The sequence below is a fragment of the Barbus barbus genome (genome assembly GCF_936440315.1).
Source record: "Barbus barbus genome assembly, chromosome: 11".
NCBI lineage: Eukaryota > Metazoa > Chordata > Actinopteri > Cypriniformes > Cyprinidae > Barbus > Barbus barbus.
In genome coordinates, this window is record NC_136739.1 from 28,021,152 (window position 1) to 28,041,236 (window position 20,085).

At 38.1% G+C, this 20,085-nt stretch overlaps 1 protein-coding gene across 1 annotated transcript in view; it reads left to right on the forward strand.

Moving 5' to 3' along the window:
* Positions 1-768: 768 nt before the first annotated feature.
* The window catches only part of LOC306876848 (double-stranded RNA-specific editase 1-like), a 173,236-nt gene continuing 153,919 nt past the window's right edge, over positions 769-20,085 (forward strand). Inside the window, exon 1 of the mRNA XM_079428278.1 lies at positions 769-921. The gene's annotated coding sequence lies outside the window, so the exon portion shown is untranslated. The remainder of the gene's footprint in view (positions 922-20,085) is intronic.

A 20,085-nucleotide genomic window follows, 5' to 3' on the forward strand; every position in this document is an offset into this window, starting at 1 on the left:
AAGTATTATAGTTTTATTGAAAAACCAGGGGACTCCCAAGTATATATTTTTGGGGTGTTAGTCTATGGGCGGTCCGGGACCCCCCCAGCCCCATTGCCCCCCCACTGATTAAACCTATTTCAAAACGGTGCGCACATAATTATAATGATTGTGATAATAAAATAACAGTTTGCAATATAAAGCAAAAAAATGGACTGTTTATTTAAAAGTAAAATAACTGGTAACAAATAACACCGGAAGCCACATAAGTTACAAAGTTAATTAGGGCAGTGAGTGATAATTTCATGTCATAAATTAGCAAAATTAAACACTAAATAAAACGATTTTTTGTGTAAAGAACAATATTAGGATTGCATCTGATTAATATCAAACTGAAAATGTTGTATTTTAAAAATGAATGTCAAGTAAACATATGGTTTCCTGCATGTCTCAGAATCAGAGTCACAAAGTGTGGGAACTCAGTATAAAACTAACATAAATATTTTAGTAGACTGCAACCCTGTAATAGCTGCAGCCAAGCCAACTGATCATCATCACTCTGTCGTTTACACATATAATTAATTAAACACAACAAATTTGCATTTTTATCTTACATCCGTTGTGTTTACAGCCAATCTGTTTCGCTTTGGTGTCCTCCGCCAATCAGAATCGCCGCTTGGGTTCAGCCTCTTGCCCTGACTGACGGATTGTGGGCGGTCCCTGCACCGCTTCAGCCAATCACGGCGTGTTTCTTTAACCACGTTGCGCGCTGCCGACGGGCGACCCCGCGAGAGTATTCTAGGCCGCTAGTGTGATCAAACAGATCCACTCCGTTCCTGGGAACATCATCGACATTAGAGGTGGGCTCTCAACTTTACTCCAATGGCGGACGGGGGTCCTTTGAATCTGTATTGAGGTGCCGATCGCCGCATTCACACACCCGTGAGTACTGACGGATCTCCACTCTTGTGTTATTTTTAGACGCGCGATATTTTGCGCGTGTTCCTGCTGTGTTTATGTAACGCAAACGGATTGTTTTCTATACGAAATGTCCTGGCGCAAGTTGTTCGTCTGGTTATTTGACAGAGGTAAAAGCAGAACTGTTCTATAGTAACACCCGTGGTGCGTAATAACGCGCTTGTAGTGTGAAGCTGAACGCGATGCATCGCAGGAAGCGAGCATGTCATAATGCAGTTCCACAATGAAAGCGCGCACGGTGGATAGATGGATAGAGAAATAAGCGCTTAACCAGGCTGTGCGGAATAACGCTGGTGAAATGGCTTGTTCGCGATGTTTTCAGTCAAGTGCATTTAGACTGCAACTTCCAAATATTTCTGTCGCGTGACGCGCTGTGGCAGAAATCACCCATTTATGCACGTGTCTAAATTTGGTTAAGACAAATCGCACCTTCCACCGTATGCATATTATTTGCATTACAAAAATAATCATGCCATTATCTACCTAATCATCGTTTGACTTTATTTCCCTTTGCAACAAACGACTTATTAAAGCTGCCCTGTGCTTTCATTATTGATATAAAGGCTACTACAACAAAGTAACACTAATATACTGTGTTACCATATAATGCTGTTTGGCTGTTGTTATTAACAGTCACGTTCCTTTCAACCCATTAGTCATCAAAAACGTCAAAGCTGCTCTGTGCCATTTATTGAAGATGCAAGGTGACAGCTGTCAAAAATGCATTTTAATTGTAAATATTTTTTTAGTACTCTGAAAAGCTCTCTATAAAAATATTATTACTAAACAGCAAGCAGTGTTATTTTAATATTAAATATTATGATATTACACCATTATAGGCTAATGCTGCATATTTTTTTATTCGATCATTGTATTTATTTACTATATTTATAAACACACGTTTTATTCCCACCGAGGTACTTCAGAGTCCAATTAAGTAGATTTTTATTTATTGTAAATTATAATAAAAATAACACATTTTGTATAGCTTATACATGTTGTTTGGCTGTTTTTATTAATAGTCAACTTTTTAGAGGATTAGTCATGAAATTCTTGGTAAATATCACAAGTGTATATCAATGGTGACTGCAGGTGCAGCTTTAGCGAATGAACACCAGCTCACACACAGATATTTGTGTGTTTTAAGTCATTTTGATTCTTTTCAATTTGGATGTGAGCACAAGTTATGATATCTGAGTGGGTGATTTGTTGACTTTTTAATTAGTCTGTCCATTTTTACCAGTTCGGCTCATTCAGGCTGACAGTGCACCTGTTATCATACGTGTGCATCGTTCTATTTTACAGCATGATCAGCCAATCACGTGGATGCTTAGCCTTCTCTTCGTGACATTTTGCCTGTTTTATGCACTTGCCCACCCTTAAGTGTTTGTTGTATTTTTTCCTACTTTGGTCATGTCTTTTCACTAGGGGCACCAAGTGAGTCACCAAAGACAGCAGTCATGTTTTAATGCTCATATATCTCATATTTATCAGTAGTGCTTGTAAAGTTCAGGGATTGCAGGAGCCGTTTGTAACTTAAATCGGAACATAAAGTCCGCATTAGATGAACTACTAGTTAGTTTGTAACTAACTAACTCTACTTTATTTGGTTGCGCGATTTGTTCTTAAAGCAGAACGTATTAGTAGGTCATAAGCTCTCTGCAAAGTAATGCATAGTTGCGCAATATTATGTTTACCTTCAATTATGGGAGGATTTCATGAATAGTTTATACACAGAGTTGTGTTCAAGAAAGTTTAATGGTGGAAAGCAAATTATTTAGTAGTGCATAAGTTATAACATTACATCAGTTGTAACTTACACACATGGGGTGTTGCTGGCCCCAAAAGTTTTGGTTAATTTCCTCTGCTTGTGTCTGTGATGCTCTTGAGGTGTTGGTGAGTTAATGTAGTATGTTTTCACATTGTGTGCACAATGGTACCTTCTTACGTTTCCTCTTTTAGGCCTCAAAATTTAAAACTTGATGTCAGTTGAATGAGTTTCTTTCTTCTGTTGAACATAATAAAATATATTTTGAAGTGTGTTGGTAGCCAAAGAGTTGACGGTAGCCATTGACTTCTATAGTATGAAATAAAATACAATGGAAGTCAATGGCTACCGTCAGCTCTTTGGTGTCCAAAATTCTTCAAAATATGTTCTTTTGTGTTCAACCGAAGAAAGAAACTCATACAGGTTTAGAACAACATGAGGGTGAGTAAATGATAGAATTGTTATTTTTGGGTGAACTATCACTTTAACGCAAGTCCAGCAGCGTGGTGTCATTTGAATATTGTGGAGAATGAGCAGCCATCAAAGCAGTTTAACCATACATCCTCAGAGTCTTGAGATGACCTGATGATGGTCTGCTGTTCTCTGTGGAGTATAAGTGCATGATTCACTCGGAGATAGCCAATCTCATACTGCTAACATCTCCTTAGTCAGATATACCCTGAAGACTCAAAGCGCCTAATAATGACTCAGCTGCACTAATCAGATGTGGAAAGACATTATGAATGTATTATGTGGAAATGAAGTTTGGGAGCGTTGGTATTTGGCTAGCTGTTCTTATTTGGATGTTAAACTGAATTCAGCACATGTTGTTTGAGGATTTCTACATTCTAACTTTTACTCAGCTGCTTATGTTTGGCCTGTCAGCCACACTGGTTGTTTAAGAAGTGTGTAATCCGTCACATGGCATCTCTGCATCCTTGTTAGCAGCTGGTTTTAGGGTCGTGGCATTGTCTACATGAGCAGTGCATCAGTTAATAAGTTTTCGACCAGCTCATTTACTGTGACGTGGAGAGATTCCTGTGCCGCGATCTGTATTGGTCAGACCGAGACGAGTTTGGCCACAGGGCACACAAAAAGTGCCATTGAGTATTGGGTGTCTCATTTGATGTCAAATTCAGAGTTGAAGGTTAGGCTTAGCTGCGTGTTTGTTCTTCTCTGTGGCACTTTGTAGCGGCAGACATGTCAGATTGAATTCCATCTCGAGTCAATTGCCTTCAATTTGTTCATTGGGCTAAATAAATATGCAGGAAGTGACACGGGTGTTGTAGTTTGATTATTTGAACCACGATAAAATGATCTGTAGTGAAACCTTTTATGTGCAAGTAGGGCTGGGTAATATATATATTTAAATTTTTTAATATATATTTTTATTTTATGTTGGATTTTTACTTATGTTTTTTTTGTGTAATTTCTTATTTTAAACCAATGATTCATTATTCAACCAAACATCTTTTTTTGAGTATAATATAATAAATAAGCTCTCCATTGATGTATGGTTTGTTAGGATCGGACAATATTTGGCCGAGATACAACTATTTGAAAATCTGGAATCTGAGGGTGCAAAAAAATAAAAATATTGAGAAAATCGCCTTTAAAGTTGTCCAAATGAAGTTCTTAGCAATGCATATTACTAATCAAAAATGAAGTTTTGATGTATTTACGGTAAGAAATTTACAAAATATCTTCTTGGAACATGATCTTTAATTAATATCCTAATGATTTTTGGCATAAAAGAAAAATGGATAATTTTGACCCATACAATGTATTTTTGGCTATTGCTACAAATATACCCCAGCGACTTGAGACTGGTTCCCCCTCGAAGGAACTCGCACTGCCTCGGTAATGACACTTTGGGGAACCCCCTCAGCGTAGTGCGTCTGAAGCATGAATGAAACTATTCCAATCCTGATTGGTGTGCGTCATGGCGTAACGTGTGACGGCATACTCGGAAGATACAAAGGGACGCCGGCACAGAACAGAGTCAGCTTTTTGCTCTTCAGCAAGCACTCTGTGTCATTGTGTGTCTTATTTGGTGTTGTTTGTCACAAGCAGTATATTGTCATGGCGAGTGGACCGTTCAAGCGGTGTGTGCATCCCTGCCTGAGGTTTTTAACGCGTGGGGGCACACATCAGCTGTGTGTTCATTGTTTGGGAGTGCAGCACGCCCAGGCAGCTCTCGAGGGAGCTTCCTGTGCGGATTGTGAAGCTCTGCCGATCAGAGTGCTGCACTCCCGCTTGGCTGTGTTTAATGAGGCTGGCCAGGCTCGTGCGCCCCGTGGTTCGGCTCTCGGGTACGCCGAGGCGGCGTGGCGGCTTAGATCGTGGGGCTCACAGATGGATCTGTCAGGAGGGCTCGAGACTGCTGCGGCACATTCTCAGTCCTCCTCCGACAGTTCCGATGTTCTCACTCCCCGTGCGGAAGAAACCGTGAAACGGGCTTCCGAACGGGGAGTGAGAACATCGGAACTGTCGGAGGAGAACCCGATGTTTGAGCTGTCTGATTCCGAGGAATTAGACATGCTCAGCACCGAGGCGGGTGGAATTGCAGAGACTGAGAATGTGCCGCAGCAGTCTCGAGCCCTCCTGACAGATCCATCTGCGAGCCCCACGATCTAAGCCGCCGTGCCGCCTCGGCACAATGAGTACACAATGAGTTGTGTAAGTCATGGAATAAACCGTACTCCGCTCGACTGTCTAACCCTCCTGTGTTAGATTATAGTAGCATTTTGGGAGCGTGTGAGTACGGTTATGGGACGATGCCTCGGGTAGAAGAGCCTTTAGCCAGCTACCTCGTCCCTTAAAGCCCCGGTACTCGGTAACGAAAAGGTTTGGTGGGCAGTACCGGGGCTTAGAGTACAGGGCTTATATGGCGGCTGGTCGGGCATGCCTGCATGAAATGGCACTGATGCAGGCATACCAGGCTGATTTTTTTAAAGGATTTAGACGAGGGCGAGGGACCAACTCCGGGTGATATAGCGGAGCTGCGTAGAGCTGCAGATTTGTCTCTCCGTGTTACCAAGGAGATGGCCCGTGCCATCGGCTGCTCCATGGCGGCTATGGTTGCCACGGAGAGACATTTGTGGCTAAACTTATCAGGGATAAAGGAGAAGGACAGGGCCTTTCTCCTAGATGCCCCGATATCGCCTTCTGTCCTGTTCGGCGACGCAGTCAATATGGTCGTCGACAGGTTTCAGGAGTCGAAAAAGCAGTCTGCAGCATTTAAGCAGTACCCCCCTCGCCGCTCTAAATCTAAGAAGGCTGCTCTGAGTGGGCGGGCCCAGCTGTCATCAAGCTCAGGTTCTACAGCCGGTACTTCATAGTTCCAAAAAAGGATGGGAGGTTGCGTCCAATTTTAGATCTGCGGCACTTCAATCGTTCTCTCAGGAGATTCAGGTTCAAGATGCTCACTATTCCTACCATCGTGAGTCAGATCAGATTCGAGGACTGGTTTGTCACGATAGATCGGCATCGAGATGTCGTCCTTGGCCACATTCGGAGCTTGGGGTTGAGACTCAACACGAAAAAGAGCGTGTTGTCGCCCGCCCAGAGAACCACGTTCCTGGGGGTGGTATGGGACTCGGTAACGATGCGGGCACAATTGTCTCCTGCTCGTATAGAGTCCATCCTGTCGCAGGCAGGGGGCACAACTTTTCACCCTCGGCCAGAGCTGTGGAAACTGTGGGTCTGGCCCCTGAGGGGCCGCAGTACCTAGAGGCTGGCTTGTCGGTTGGAGTGATCGAGACCATACTCCGTTCTAGGGCTCCCTCCGCAAGGAGATTGTACGGCCTAAAGTGGAATGTGTTTTCTACGTGGTGTAGAGAAAGTGGGTTGGACCCAGTTAACTGCCCGGTGGCTTCAGTGCTGGAGTTCTTCCAAGATCATTTCTCTGCTGGTCTTACCCTGTCCACACTAAAGGTGTACTTGGCTGCCATTGCGGCTTTCCACGCGCCTTTAGATGTTGGGCCTCTGGGGAGGCACCAGCTTGTCGTGCGTTTCCTCCGTGGTGCATGGAGGATGAGGCCTGCGACTCGTTCCAGAGTCCCAACTTGGGATCTGGGTGTGGTCCTGCAAGGGCTGTCACTTGCCCCCTTCGAAGCTATTGAGTCGGCTACGGCAAAGAACCTGACCTTTAAGATGGTCTTCCTCTTAGCGATTACTTTACTCAAGAGAGTGAGGGATCTCCAGGCCTTGGCTATCTCGCCAACCTGCCTGGAGTTTGCCCCTGGAGGAGTTAAGGCCATTTTACACCCTAGGCCCGGCTATGTGCCCAAGGTGCCATCTAATGTGGCACGGCCGGTGGTTCTTCAGACCTTTCATCCTCCGCCTCATGTGCCCTGCCCTAATAAGTTTTATGTATTTATATATAATTTTTTATGTTCTTTATTTTTTTATGAATTCTGTTATATTATTTTATTTATTGTTTTATTTTGAATAATGTATTAATATTTTCATACATGCAAAATGCAATTTGGAAGATTCTTGAATGGTAGCACTTAATTTGCTTTCCAATAAATCAAAGTTCTGATTAATTGAAATTAACAGTTCAAAGAAATTAAGCGAACTTGCCAATTTTAATGTTAAATTTGATTTATTAAATTGAATTTTACTACATTTTAAGTTCTTAATTCTGTAGATAAGGAAGCAACAAAGAATTGCTAAACTAGTCTTTAGGAAACAAGGTTGACTAAAAAGGTCCTTTAAGTCACTGTGATATTCATGTTGCTGCTTATTCATCACAAATATTTTAAAGTTTTATTTATTTATTTTTATTTGTTTGTCGCCCAGCCCTGTGTGGAAGTAGCCTATATTCTGGACTGTTCCTGTTGTCTGTCTTGGACAGTTGGTCAGGTGGAAACTACCAGCACTGATTATTAGTTAGTCCAGAGGGAAGACTGAATAATGAGCATCAGCGGCAGTAAATACAGTAAGTTATTGTATGGTGTGATGCACTTAAATACTGAACACAAAGGAGCTTTGTGTGTCACAGTATGAAAGTCGCAGCTCTATTCATGTCTTTAGCCCAGTCTTGAGCCATGTGCTCATAATATCTGCATAAATTATACTCAAAATAAATGAAGATATTTCAAGTGGTGAATATGGAGGAGGAAAACAAACCACAGTGGAATTTAGCTGAAATCTGAAGAAAGGGCTACACTGAGTTGAGCCTGTATTTCTGATAAATTGTTAACACATCCCCAAGCTAAACTGTGTCTGGACCTGTTAAATTTCTGAAATGTATCTCGAAATATACTGATAGAGATTTTTGTGATTCTGTTTGTTGTGATTTCCATATTGAGGTGTGCTGCTATGTTCCACAATACAAGGAGTTGATCTGTTGACATGGATGTGCAGAAGTGCACACTGGAGAGAGAGGAAAAAAAAACTGGTGTAGGATTTGAAAAAATAAATAAAACCTTAGAAATTGCTATTAATATATTACAAATAATTACTTTTATTGCAAATAATTAAACATTACATTTTGAAGACTGAAACAGAATTTTCTTGTAAAATGCACGCCAATAATATTTCTTTGTTTAAGGTTTTGAATTTGTATTTTTTTATTTAAATTTTTTTACAGTTTATTATGACTGATAATTGATCATGATAATACAACAGCATGTTTTCCCCCTCAATTTCCCATTTTAAGCCCAAATTCAGTAACGCACGCGGCCTCGATTTATTTATTATTTATTTATTTATATGATATGGTTTTATGAACTTGATTTTGGTCAAAAGGTCAACTCATCAACTACCAACTTAGCAATTAGTGTGAATTTCTTTCAGTTTTGATATTTTTAGGGTTTGTGCTTTAAATCTCCCACATGTCAACAGTCTAATGTCATTTTTTAAAACTAGTTTGACAAAAGGAGAAAGAAAACCAATTGGCCAATGATTTTTTAAAAGGTAGTATTTTCTATTACACTTAACACATTTTTAACAGTTTATTTATTTATTAATTTATAGACATTTAAATGTGTTTTTTGTAAGTTTTTAAAGTCATTTATTGACATTTTATAGCTTTTTTATGACTAATTTGCTGATTTTTATTTTTGCACTGGCACTGCTGTTCTCCATAATAAATGACCACAATTCCCGTCCCTATTATTTATATGTAATGCTACTTCAAACTGTTTCACATTCTTAAATAGTAAGACCTTTTTTGTTTCTTATTGGGTTGATTTTGGCTGAACACCAAAGGCTTTAAATGACCAAACAGGTCTTTGCGGCAGTATTCTCTGTTTGATGGTTTCTGCCTTTGCTGTTAAATTCAGCCTCACTGTTGAGTTTCCATTGCTTTTTCTCTCTTTTTTTCTTTGTTCTGTATTAGTATTTGGAAAGTGTGACTCCAAGTTGTGTTAAAGCTGTGAGTAAAGTTTTAAGAGTAGATTTATTGGACTGGAAGTATTGGCCCTTCGGTCAGAGGCGGGGGGTTGGGTGCTTCTTTAGGCTGACTAATTGGGCAGCAGCATGGCCAATGGAAACGGAGGAGCAGGATGTAGGGTTTTTGTCATGGGCCTGGTGATGAAACCGAGGCTAACATGGCTGGGACATCCTGAAAGCTTCCCAGAGGGCACATCATTGCCGCCCCATCTCCTCGTCACAAAATCTGGGCGGCACAGAACCTGCAGGTTTGCAGCCATTACTCATGCTGAATAAGTTTGTATGCTGAAACCACAGTTGCATAATTCCTTTTAGAACAAGGCCTTAAGAAAGTACACCAATCGCATCAGCTGCACATAGAAGGGCTGGGGCATGGCCAGCATGCATTTTGTAACCCGTTTCATAACTTCTTACACAAAAGGAATCAACCATTAGTGAAGCAGGGGGAAATGGTATCCCACATATCACAATGTCTGAATCTGTGAAGCGCATCAGATGACGTCTCAGAACCTCCTAGCGGGGACGTTACCAATCCTCGTACTGCACGGATGTTTGACTACAAGCACAACACACACCTTAAGTTTAACATGGTTGTGCATCATCCAAATTTATAGTTCAGAGTTACTGAATGTCTAAACGCTTGCTCCAGTTTTTTCCAAACGCTTTTTACTAATGCTGCAGCTTCCAGCCAGCCTACATAAATAAAGTGAAAAAAGATTGAATAATTTTGGGATTTTAGATGACTGATATTGTGTGCTTTCTTAGTTTTTTTCCTTTTTTTTCCCCATGACTGATACAGAGTATTTTATTTTTAAATAGCTGATAACAGTATTTTTTTTTCTTATTTATGCAAAATATCTTTGCACTTGTTTGTTTATTTGTTTATTATTATTATTACATCTAGCTTTTATGACCCAGTATTGCATCATTTATTTATGAAATAATTAGTGCTGGGCAACGTTTAATCGCATCCAAAATAAAAGTTTTTGTGTACATAATATCTGTGTGTACTGTGTATATTTATTATGTAGATATAAATACACACACATGTATATATTTAAGAATTTATATTTAATATTTTTTATGTTTATTTAAAATATTTATACATAATATTTATTCTATAAATATATACATGTAAATATTTTCAAAATATATACTGTATATGTGTGTCTTTATGTATACATAATAAATTTACACCATACACACAGATATATTATATAAACAAAAACTTTTTTTTTGGATGTGATTAATGACAATTAATCGTTGCCCAGCACTAGTAATAATAATATTATTTATTCTACTAGTAATAATATATACCTGACTTATTTGTTGTTTATTATTATTATTATTGTTGTTGTGGAACAACTTTGTTTTATTATTATTATTATTATTTATGCTATGTTTTATGCAAAGTGATTTGTTTTGAGCTGTCTAACTGTTAGGCTTAAAATGCTAAAATTAAAAACAAATATTATTTATAGCTTTTATTATTATGCAAAATAACTGTATTATTATTATATGTATCCAAAGTTGTTATGCAATCAATTTTAGTTAAGCTTAAAAAGCTAAAGAAAAGTATTATATACTATTTATTTATTTTTATGCAAAATAATTGTATTATTATTATTATTAATATTATTATTAAATGTATCCAAAGTTGTTTTGCAGTCTTTTATTGCGCAGTACTGTAATGATGTTGTTGGCCACTGTTGCAATATTGCAGGAGTGGTATTGGCTATTTTTTGCCGTCCATCATAAGTACAGTCATGTGTCTAGGCTTGCACTTTACCTAGCCAAACATTTATTTCTTAGTTCTCATTCATTCATCTTTTCACCTTTGTTTATAGCTTGTGATTTGGTCTTTCTCATTGCATCATGTGCTTTTGTATTGTTTCCAGTTTTTTCATTTGTAGTCAGACAATTGAAAGAGTTTGCTTGAATTTAATGGTGCTTTTGCCTGAAAGCTGAATCATTTAAGTGGACCGTCTCCCAACAGTGTTTTTAGGACTTTTTTTTTTTTTTTAAGGGATGCAGTTAAATGCAGCAAAACACAACCCGTGAAATGACGTCTTGCGCTACAATTAAATGACACAAGTTAGCAGTAAGCACCAATGATGAATGTACCTGGACATCTGATGCTGCGGCCAGGGGAACGGTCCTCTTGTATGGAGGCACCCAAGAGTGATTAAAGACACCCGCTTCAGCTTTGATTTGGTTTCTCTGATCCTACACAAAGTGGTTTGTTTGATTGGTGTGTGTTCGAAGCAGATTTTAAGGTCAGGGCCTTAGCCGCTATGAGTCATAGTCTTATAATAAGATGCAATTGCCAGGCCTTTTGCAATTCAGCTTGATTATCATCACTTTGACTGCAGGTTTGATCTTCAGGATTTCTGAAATGTGGCTATTGTGTGATCGGTGGGCTTTTGAGAGAAGCTATGTGAGCACTTCCTCAACTAGCACCAGTGAAAGCTTCAGTGCATTTCACAATAATTCAGCCCTTTTGTCTTCAGTGCGGTGTAATAAAAACAGAGGACAAGCACATATCTGCAAGTCATATGTGCTCTGTTGCTTTCTTACGAAGTCATTTCAGTGTCAGAAGTCAGTGTGATTTTAGATGGAATGAAAGATCCATGAATAATACACATGGATTTAAGTGCCTCTGGGAGAAAACAACTGCTTTTTTTTTTTTGCTAGCGTAGCGCTAGTTTTCGGTGTAAATGGACTGTCTTGGTAAAAAAAAAAAAGCTCCTGTAATGTGGGGATACACATGTGGGGAAATTTGTTCATTATGAGAATTTAGTTAGTTGATTAATCTCTTTAAAGAATCCCATATTTTCCCATGCTTTCCCAAAAGCATTGCTTCCTGAATCAAAGTTATCTAATGTTGTATTTTGCGTCATTGTTTTGGCAAAGCATCTTTTAAAACTAACTAAGATCAAAAGCACAACACAGCTTATTGCCTTTATCAAGTTGCAGAAGGCAGCGTTTTAATTTAATAAATATGTAGTCTGTAGCAGAGTTTTCTTGTTCAATCAGCTCATGATAGTGTTTTTGGAATATCAGTTCACAGCAAACTCCATGAAAATGGGTTGGAGCTCTTAAAGGTGGGGTATGTCATTTTTCAAAAACGTTGGGGCCGAGTGCCAAAACAAACTTGTAGCCAATCAGCAGTAAGGGGCGTGTCTACTCATGATGCGAGGAGAGAGCGCTCAGTGCACAGGACGGACATTAGCTGAGCCGAGTGACGACAGAAAGATAGAGATGGCAGATAAAAAAACAAAAGAGGAAAACATCTGTTGAACAAAAGAAGGCTTCCACCGTGTCTACACCGGAGGTGACAAAGCGACCGTTGAAAATCATTTGAAAGTTGTGTCAATACGTCATAAATAGAACACAGCAACAGTTTACTGTTGGGATCCAGTGTAGACAGCATTGGTGATTATAATGAGTTCTATAGTATTTTGTCACGCCACTTGCATTCCGGTGTAGACATGGTGTTACGATAAGGCAAGAAGTAGGACCCGTGTAAATATCGGTTCAGCTTTCCAGCACTGGAGAGAACTCGAGGAGCGGGAAGGCCTGCGATCGGACGCCGAGGTTGCTTTGTTTCTTCTCGATAGGTGAGTAACATTGGTTTTGCTTTGTTTTACAGAACTAATCGTTGCCTGGGTTGCATACGTATGTGTGGGGTGGAGCTATCAAAATAGGGGCAAGAACCTTTTGGGGTAGAGGCGTGTTTGTTTTGGTGATTTGAAATATCAACATTGGCTGCCAGAGATCACTTACTCCACCTTTAACTTTGAACTATGAGTGTACCAGATTGATGCATTTATATGCACAAATTTACATTTTCATATCCTAACCTACAGTTATAAATAAGTCTCTTATGCTCACCAAGACTGAGTTTATTTGATTTGAAATACAGTAAAAACAGTAATATTATGAAATGTTATTAGTTTAAAACAGCTGTTTTCTATTTTAACAGTTTTGTAGTTTATTATTTTATTAAAAGTAATTTATTTCTGCATCATTAATCCAGTCTTCAGTGTCACATATATTTTCTGATATTTTGATTTGGTGCTCAAGAAACATTTCTTATTATCAAAGGTAAAAACAGATGTACTGCTTAGTATTTTCGTGATACAATTTTTTTTCAGACTTTTACTGTCAGTTTAATGCATCCTTGCTAAATAAAAATATTAATTTTATAAAAGGGTACATGCTGAACTGTAGTGCATGTTCAGTATAAAAAAAGGCTATGTAATAAACAACAACAATTTTAACAACTTCAAATGACCGATTAGTCAGTTATCAAAATAATATTTAGTTGCAGTTGCAATATTTGTTATAGGATTATTTTGCAAATCTATTGATTTCTTTGATTCTTCCACAACTTTTCTGTAAAAATACTGCTACACACTCATTCTGTGGAGCCTCTGTTTTATTAAAATGCATGTACACGCTTTGAATTCTTTGAAGTTTAACATTATGGAGCAGTTGAAGTTGGCTGTTAGGAAATTATGTTGTCAAAGCACTTGACATGACAACCTGGCAACATACTATATGCTGCTTATGACCTTCTTTAAAGTGTTTAAAATGATCCTATGCTTCAATCAACTTTTCTTTTTTCTTTTTTTCTGCTGCAGCATTCATTGTGACCTGACATCAGTATTAAGATTTTGATTAGACTTTCAAATGTTTTGTTTGCTCTGCCTCTTGTCACCAATTTAAGAATCAAAGACACACTCATTCACCAAGATTCACTGCCTTTCTCTGACCTGTCCTGCTGTTTCTGCCAGTGTTCGGTGGCACACGAGGCTGAACTGAGCATCTGAGTGTTTTTTTTTTTTGCTGTTCAATGATTGGCCGACGGTGGATTCCCTGGGAGCCATTGTTCTGTTGGAGGCAGCAAGGCCATCTGCTCTTTACTCTGCGTCTTTGCACAATCTGCCTCGCTGTGTCTGTCCGTCGTCCGTCTCCCACTGCAGTGTCAGATGCTCATGAAAACTTCATCACGCGCTCCTCTGGCTTGCAGTGAAGGTTGTCATAGCGTGTACACCATGCCTGACTGTTGTCTGCTTTTATTTGTCTCAGAAACTGCACGACGTAGTCACGCGGGATTACAGTTGTACTGTATTTTCTCGCGCATATGCGTAACTGCAGTAGCAATGCAGCTATTATTGCCTGTAGGTTCATGATGGGGCGTTTCTTTGCTAAATGATGGGAGAAATCGTTTGTTTTATTCACAAACAATCCAACGCAGTGTAACGCAGCACAAGCTCGGATGTTCTTGGCTTTCGGCCTCTGTCGTGACTATGAGAGAGAGTGCTGTAGACATCACCCCGATTATATGGGTCGGTGGATTGGCTTTCAGGAATTAATTTAATGAATAATTGATCACAGTCGCCTTCACGTGGATGCTGACTATCATGCTCACCTGAGGCTGTGGAACGTTTTGTTTTTTGATGTTGCTGAACTGAAAAGGCTGTTATACAACTTTACTTTTCAAACAAGAGGATTATATAGAGACGTAAATCATGAATATAGGCTCAGTCGTTTAAGAGCAAGCTTTTTTATGTGTATGGAAACAGCAGTTAGTGGTAGGAATGGGAGTCTTAATGGAATGGTTCACCCTAAAAAATGAAAATTCATGCGTGTCTTTCCAAATGTAATGTACTGATCGCTGTTATTGTTTCGATGAATAGGGATTGGAGTTCTTAAGCTTCAAAAATGGGACAAAAATGACTTGTGCATTTAAAGTCTTGTGAACCCAAATGGACTAAAATTTAAATCATTATTAACTATGAAAAATCGAGTTCTCTGTCATTTTCCTGAGATAAATAATGTCTAATTCAAGAATGAGGTCAGTGTTTTCAACGAATCAATCAATTCATTTGGTGAAGAATATATAAAAATATTAACTGGTGTTAATATTTTATTCACAAATAAAATATTGCAGCTTTTTTCATGAACGCTCATGCCAAGGAGAGCTATAATAAATATTTAGTATTACTGTATACTACTAACTGTATACTAAATAAATGCAATATATTTGATAACATTGATATTGAATATTTTTGATGATATTTGATCGTTTTTATATCAAATAGTTATAGGTATAGTACTTTTGAATGTGTATCTTTAACTGTTAACACATGGACAACCAGTTAGCAATTTTAAAGCCTGTGCACTTAACTCTCAAATTTCGTATTTTTGAACAATTTATTGAAGTCATTATTACATGAATCAGACTACATTGGTCGTGCTGTATGGTTGTTGGCTGTGCACTATAATAATGGGACATCATTTTACACAAAATGTAAAAAAAAAAGGTAAAAGCTTTTAAATTACCCCAGTTTTCGGTGTCACATGATCCTTCAGAAATCATTCTAATATGCTGATTTGCTGCTCAAGAAACATTTCTTAATATCATTGAAAAGATAATTTTCAAACAAAATTTATTTGAAATATAATTATTTTTGTAGCATTCTAGATGTTCAACTGTTACTCTTGATCAATTGAATGTGTAATTGCTAAATAAAAGTATTAATTAATACTAACCCCAAACCTTTGAACGATAGTGTATTGTCTCTTATTTTGCAGCAACAAGTTTCTCATCACGTTCAATTCAGATTGTGAACTCTCTAAGCTCTCGATTCCCAGCCCTAGTTAGCAGTCCTCAAACGAACTGTCATCCTCTTACTCTTCATTTCTGTCATGACTGCTCACAGCTCTTTGTGTGTGTGTGTGTGTGTGTGTGTGTTTGATGGATGAGTCAGTACCCCCACCCTTCCTCCCTCCATCCCCCTTTCTCTGCTTGATCTCTACTTCAGGGCAGAGGTTGATGACGGCCTGAAATCATTTGAAATTGAGTTTATTTTTTTGTAGCGATCGTCTCAATTCTGAAATTTCACCTACATTTCACTGCTGGTTATACTCTGTGTAATTGTGTATGTGACGAATAAAAATCTTGAATCTTGAAAACTACAAGGACTTGAGGTAAATTACAGTTATGATTCCCTCATCTCTCGTTTGTGAGGATGTATGCAGTTCCATACCTCTATTGTTACTTCACAACTTAATGCTGGATAGAAAAGTGTCTGAGACCGGTGGACCTGGAGTCGGGTGATGAAAAATAATGAAATGTCTGGAAAATATAGATTGTTAACGGCGCTCCTGACAGGTTTTGAAGGGTGGTGGATGTTCGGTGGGGTGTTTTTAACACGTTGTTCTCTTAGTGGGAACATTTTAATGTGACCCAGTTTTTCTCTGTATGACGCAGCGGTTGGTGCATATGAGGCAGTGTGAGGAGGAGATGGACTACTTGTTGAAAAATTAATAGGAAAAATCACAGTAATCACTCAGTATATGGCATCTGTAGGAATTAAAGCCCCACCTTTTAGTTAAACAGACAAAGGTGTATTTGATGGAGCCGTAGTTTGTGTTTTTTTCCCTAAATGTGTTCATGTGTTCAAAGCTGGATTGGCCTGAACGTTTGTAATTTGAGTGGTTTTAGAAGTGAAGTGATTTAGACCTTCAGAATGATATATAGTTTGTCAAGATTAATGATATTCTTTCACGTTAAATTCATTCATAAACATTAAACCATTGGGGAAAAAACGCTTCAGTGCGCCGTCGCTCTGGTAAACGTTAACAGGTTAAGAAAGAAAAAACTTATTTAACGAACAAAAAAAAATGCTCCAAACGTTTTTCTAAGATAACTTGATAAAAAAAACCGAAACAAAATATAATCACTTTGCCATTACATAAAAAACTGAACTATTTTAATAGCTGAAACGGTATAATCTGATTTAGGAGAAGGGGATGAAGACGGGCTCGGGACAGACTCAGGCTGGTAATTCTGTTAAGTTCTCGTATTGTTACCTTTATAGACTCAAGAATACATCCATTCCAGACACGGAAGACGCTCTGATTTGAATTTACATTTATTTTACCAACCAATCATGTTAGAAGTACTTTCTCTGTGTCAGATTTAACTTTGTTGTCGTCTTCTAAATAATGCCGCGAGTGACCTGATGCAGCCCCTGAAGTGAGGCACACGTACTACAAAATAATAATATTAACGCGACTAAACGAGACGAAACAACGTTATAACATTTTGTTTCGTCTCGTTTTGGTCAACGAAAATTAAGAGACATTTTAACATAGTTTTTATTTTGTAAACCACATATAGTCTCGTTTTTATTCGTCAACAATATTGCATTATATATTTAATTATAGTCATCGTCACATGACCAGCATTTACGTTGCATCTCGTCTCGTTTTCGTCACGTGATAAAGGTTCGTTGACGACGATATTTAGTCCTAATTTTGGTTGACGAAAGCAAAACTAGTTTGAATTAATTTGTTTTATTTAAAGTTTGTTGTAATTTTGTTTGTTTATTCTTTTTTACAAGTCTATAGAGTTTTTATTCATCTTTTAGTTTGAGTTATTTTAATACATAAAGTTAAGCTAAATGTTTAATTTTAGTTAACTATAATACAGATTTGAAGATTTTATTTAGGTAGGTGTGCTTGCTTTATAAAACAATGCACATTAAATGAATGATAATTTGACTTTTTCAATACAAAAAGCTAGTTATCGTGTTATAGTTCTTCGGATAACAGCCACGGCTCATCTGTCAGCTCTTAAAACAATTTTACTGTGTCAGCACACAAATATAGCACCTAAAATAATGCTGTAGAAGGGCTGAATTTACACTAACAAGAAGTAGTTTGGCAATTTGCTTCCCATGGGCAGTTTGAGTGTTTAGTTTTTTTGCTCTCACACCCTGCCTGTGAGTGTTATCTGAAATATTATCACATCCACTTCATGTCATATCTAAAAATACTCCTTAACCCTGGTAAAAACAGTGTAATACACAGCCTTGAGTGACTTACTGCTATTGCTACACAATTGCTAACTTTTTTTCTTTTTTTTTTCCACCCAAAGAGCTTTGGACCCCATTGACTTTGATAGTATGTACACAATACATTTTTCAACATATTGTCTTTTCTGATATTCCATAAAAAGTTACATTTTATTATTATATAATTGGAACAATTATTCAGCCATGCATTATCCAATAGCCTTGCTGCGCACCATTTACTATTGTAAAGACTTTGTTGTACATATAAAATGCCGTTAGTCGTGTCTTTTTGATCACATTTTGACTTTGGAGTCTAAAACAAGTCAACTCTGTAAAGGAGTAGTGCATATGATTGAATGTAGGGATGCACCGAATGTTTTGTAACCGTAATTGTTTGGTCGAAAATCGCAGAAAAAGTGAATACATTTGCGAATAAGCGAAAAGACCGAATAAATTGTACCGAACAATGGCATAACGCGATCAGATAGAAGCGCGCACTAATGCAGCAAACACGTCTGCAGTGTGAAAGTATTTAAAACTGTCAGAGAAAGACGCAAAAATCATTACAAGCACGAAGCACCGACAGCGAGAGACTGCTTAGCGCTGCATCTCATGTCTCAAATGAGAAGAGGAAAGGGTGGTCGTTGCAGGTTAATATGGTGATTGAAATCGTGAAACGGCCTCAAACAAATGTTATGTTTTCAAATACACGCACGAATTGCATGTATTCAAACAGCGCTGCACGAGTTCGCGTCGCCAGGGTTCAAAGTCCAAAGCGCGAGAAAAATCTGCGCTATAACACTGTTACTCGTCATATGCTCAGTAACATTTTTATAATTTTTTTAAAGATGTGACAATGTGCGACGAACATCTTTCCAAATTCGTAACGAGAATCATTTAAATATCTGCATGTTGTAGTCAACAAAAAGAAGCACTATCTATTCCTGCGGGTTTCTGCCAAAATAAAATTTAAGAAAAATCAACTACTCTATCAACATTCATAAATGTTAGTATTGTAATTTTACTGTTGCGCTGTAAAATAAAAAAAATAAGACCATAATAATTAAAATAATATTTACCCTACAACAGCTCTATACATTTATTATAACATTCACACATAGTGTTCAAATTGGGATCTGTAAAAAATTATATTGTTTTATATGGAAAAAAAATGGCAAAATAGGCCTACATGGGGGAAAAAATGCGAAAAACCGTGTTCGTTATTCAGTCTTTGGCTTTCGGCCCAGTGTTTAATTTTGTTCAGCTTCGGCCAAGAATTTTCATTTCGGTGCATCCCTAATTGAATGGAAGTCTTGTGTCTAATAAAAAGCATCATTCTGTGTTCAGTGTTGCAGTATGAACTAGTACAACATCCCAGGAAATGAATTTCTTTAAAGAAAGTGTCTTTCTCTTCCTTTTATTCCTGAGTGACTTGAGGTGCAGAATATCTACGATTACAGGTTGCATCATGTGGTTTGGGGGAAAGGAAACAAATTCCTCTTTGTGCTTAGCTTGAAATGCCACTCTTTCGTGCTCCGTAAAGCTCTGGTGTTTTGACCATCCTGTTTGTCATCAGGGTCACATTTCAATGAGTACACTCAGATTTTGAACGTGGCTCGGTAATGAAACCGGAATACCAAAACAATGTCAAGTGCAATGAGGTGCACTGTGGACAAGCAGAAGGTTCCTGTTTATTTTGCGGTTGTCATCTGCTTTGCTGAGATTGTTTATTTCTGGCATTTTTTCCCTTATCTCTTTGGGTTTTGTCAGCATGTTTTTGCTCTCTCTCTCTTTGAGTGTCTCTAGTGGTGCACTCAGCAGGGTGAGAGTGATGCAGTAGTGTTTTCTAGTTCATGTCAATCACTGCCAAGTGTTCAGCTTTCACTGTAGATTTTAATGCACTTCCTGCTTTAATAAAACAGTAATCCACGAGAAGCCATCTGCTAGGAGTTTTTCAACAGACATGAGATCTTCTGTTGCCTTTGACCATGGTAAAATCACTGTAGTGCATGATCTTTCTTGGATTACTGCTTTCATGCAATTGCATTGCAAGTGGTTGCATTCATATAAGCAATATTTAAGCGATAT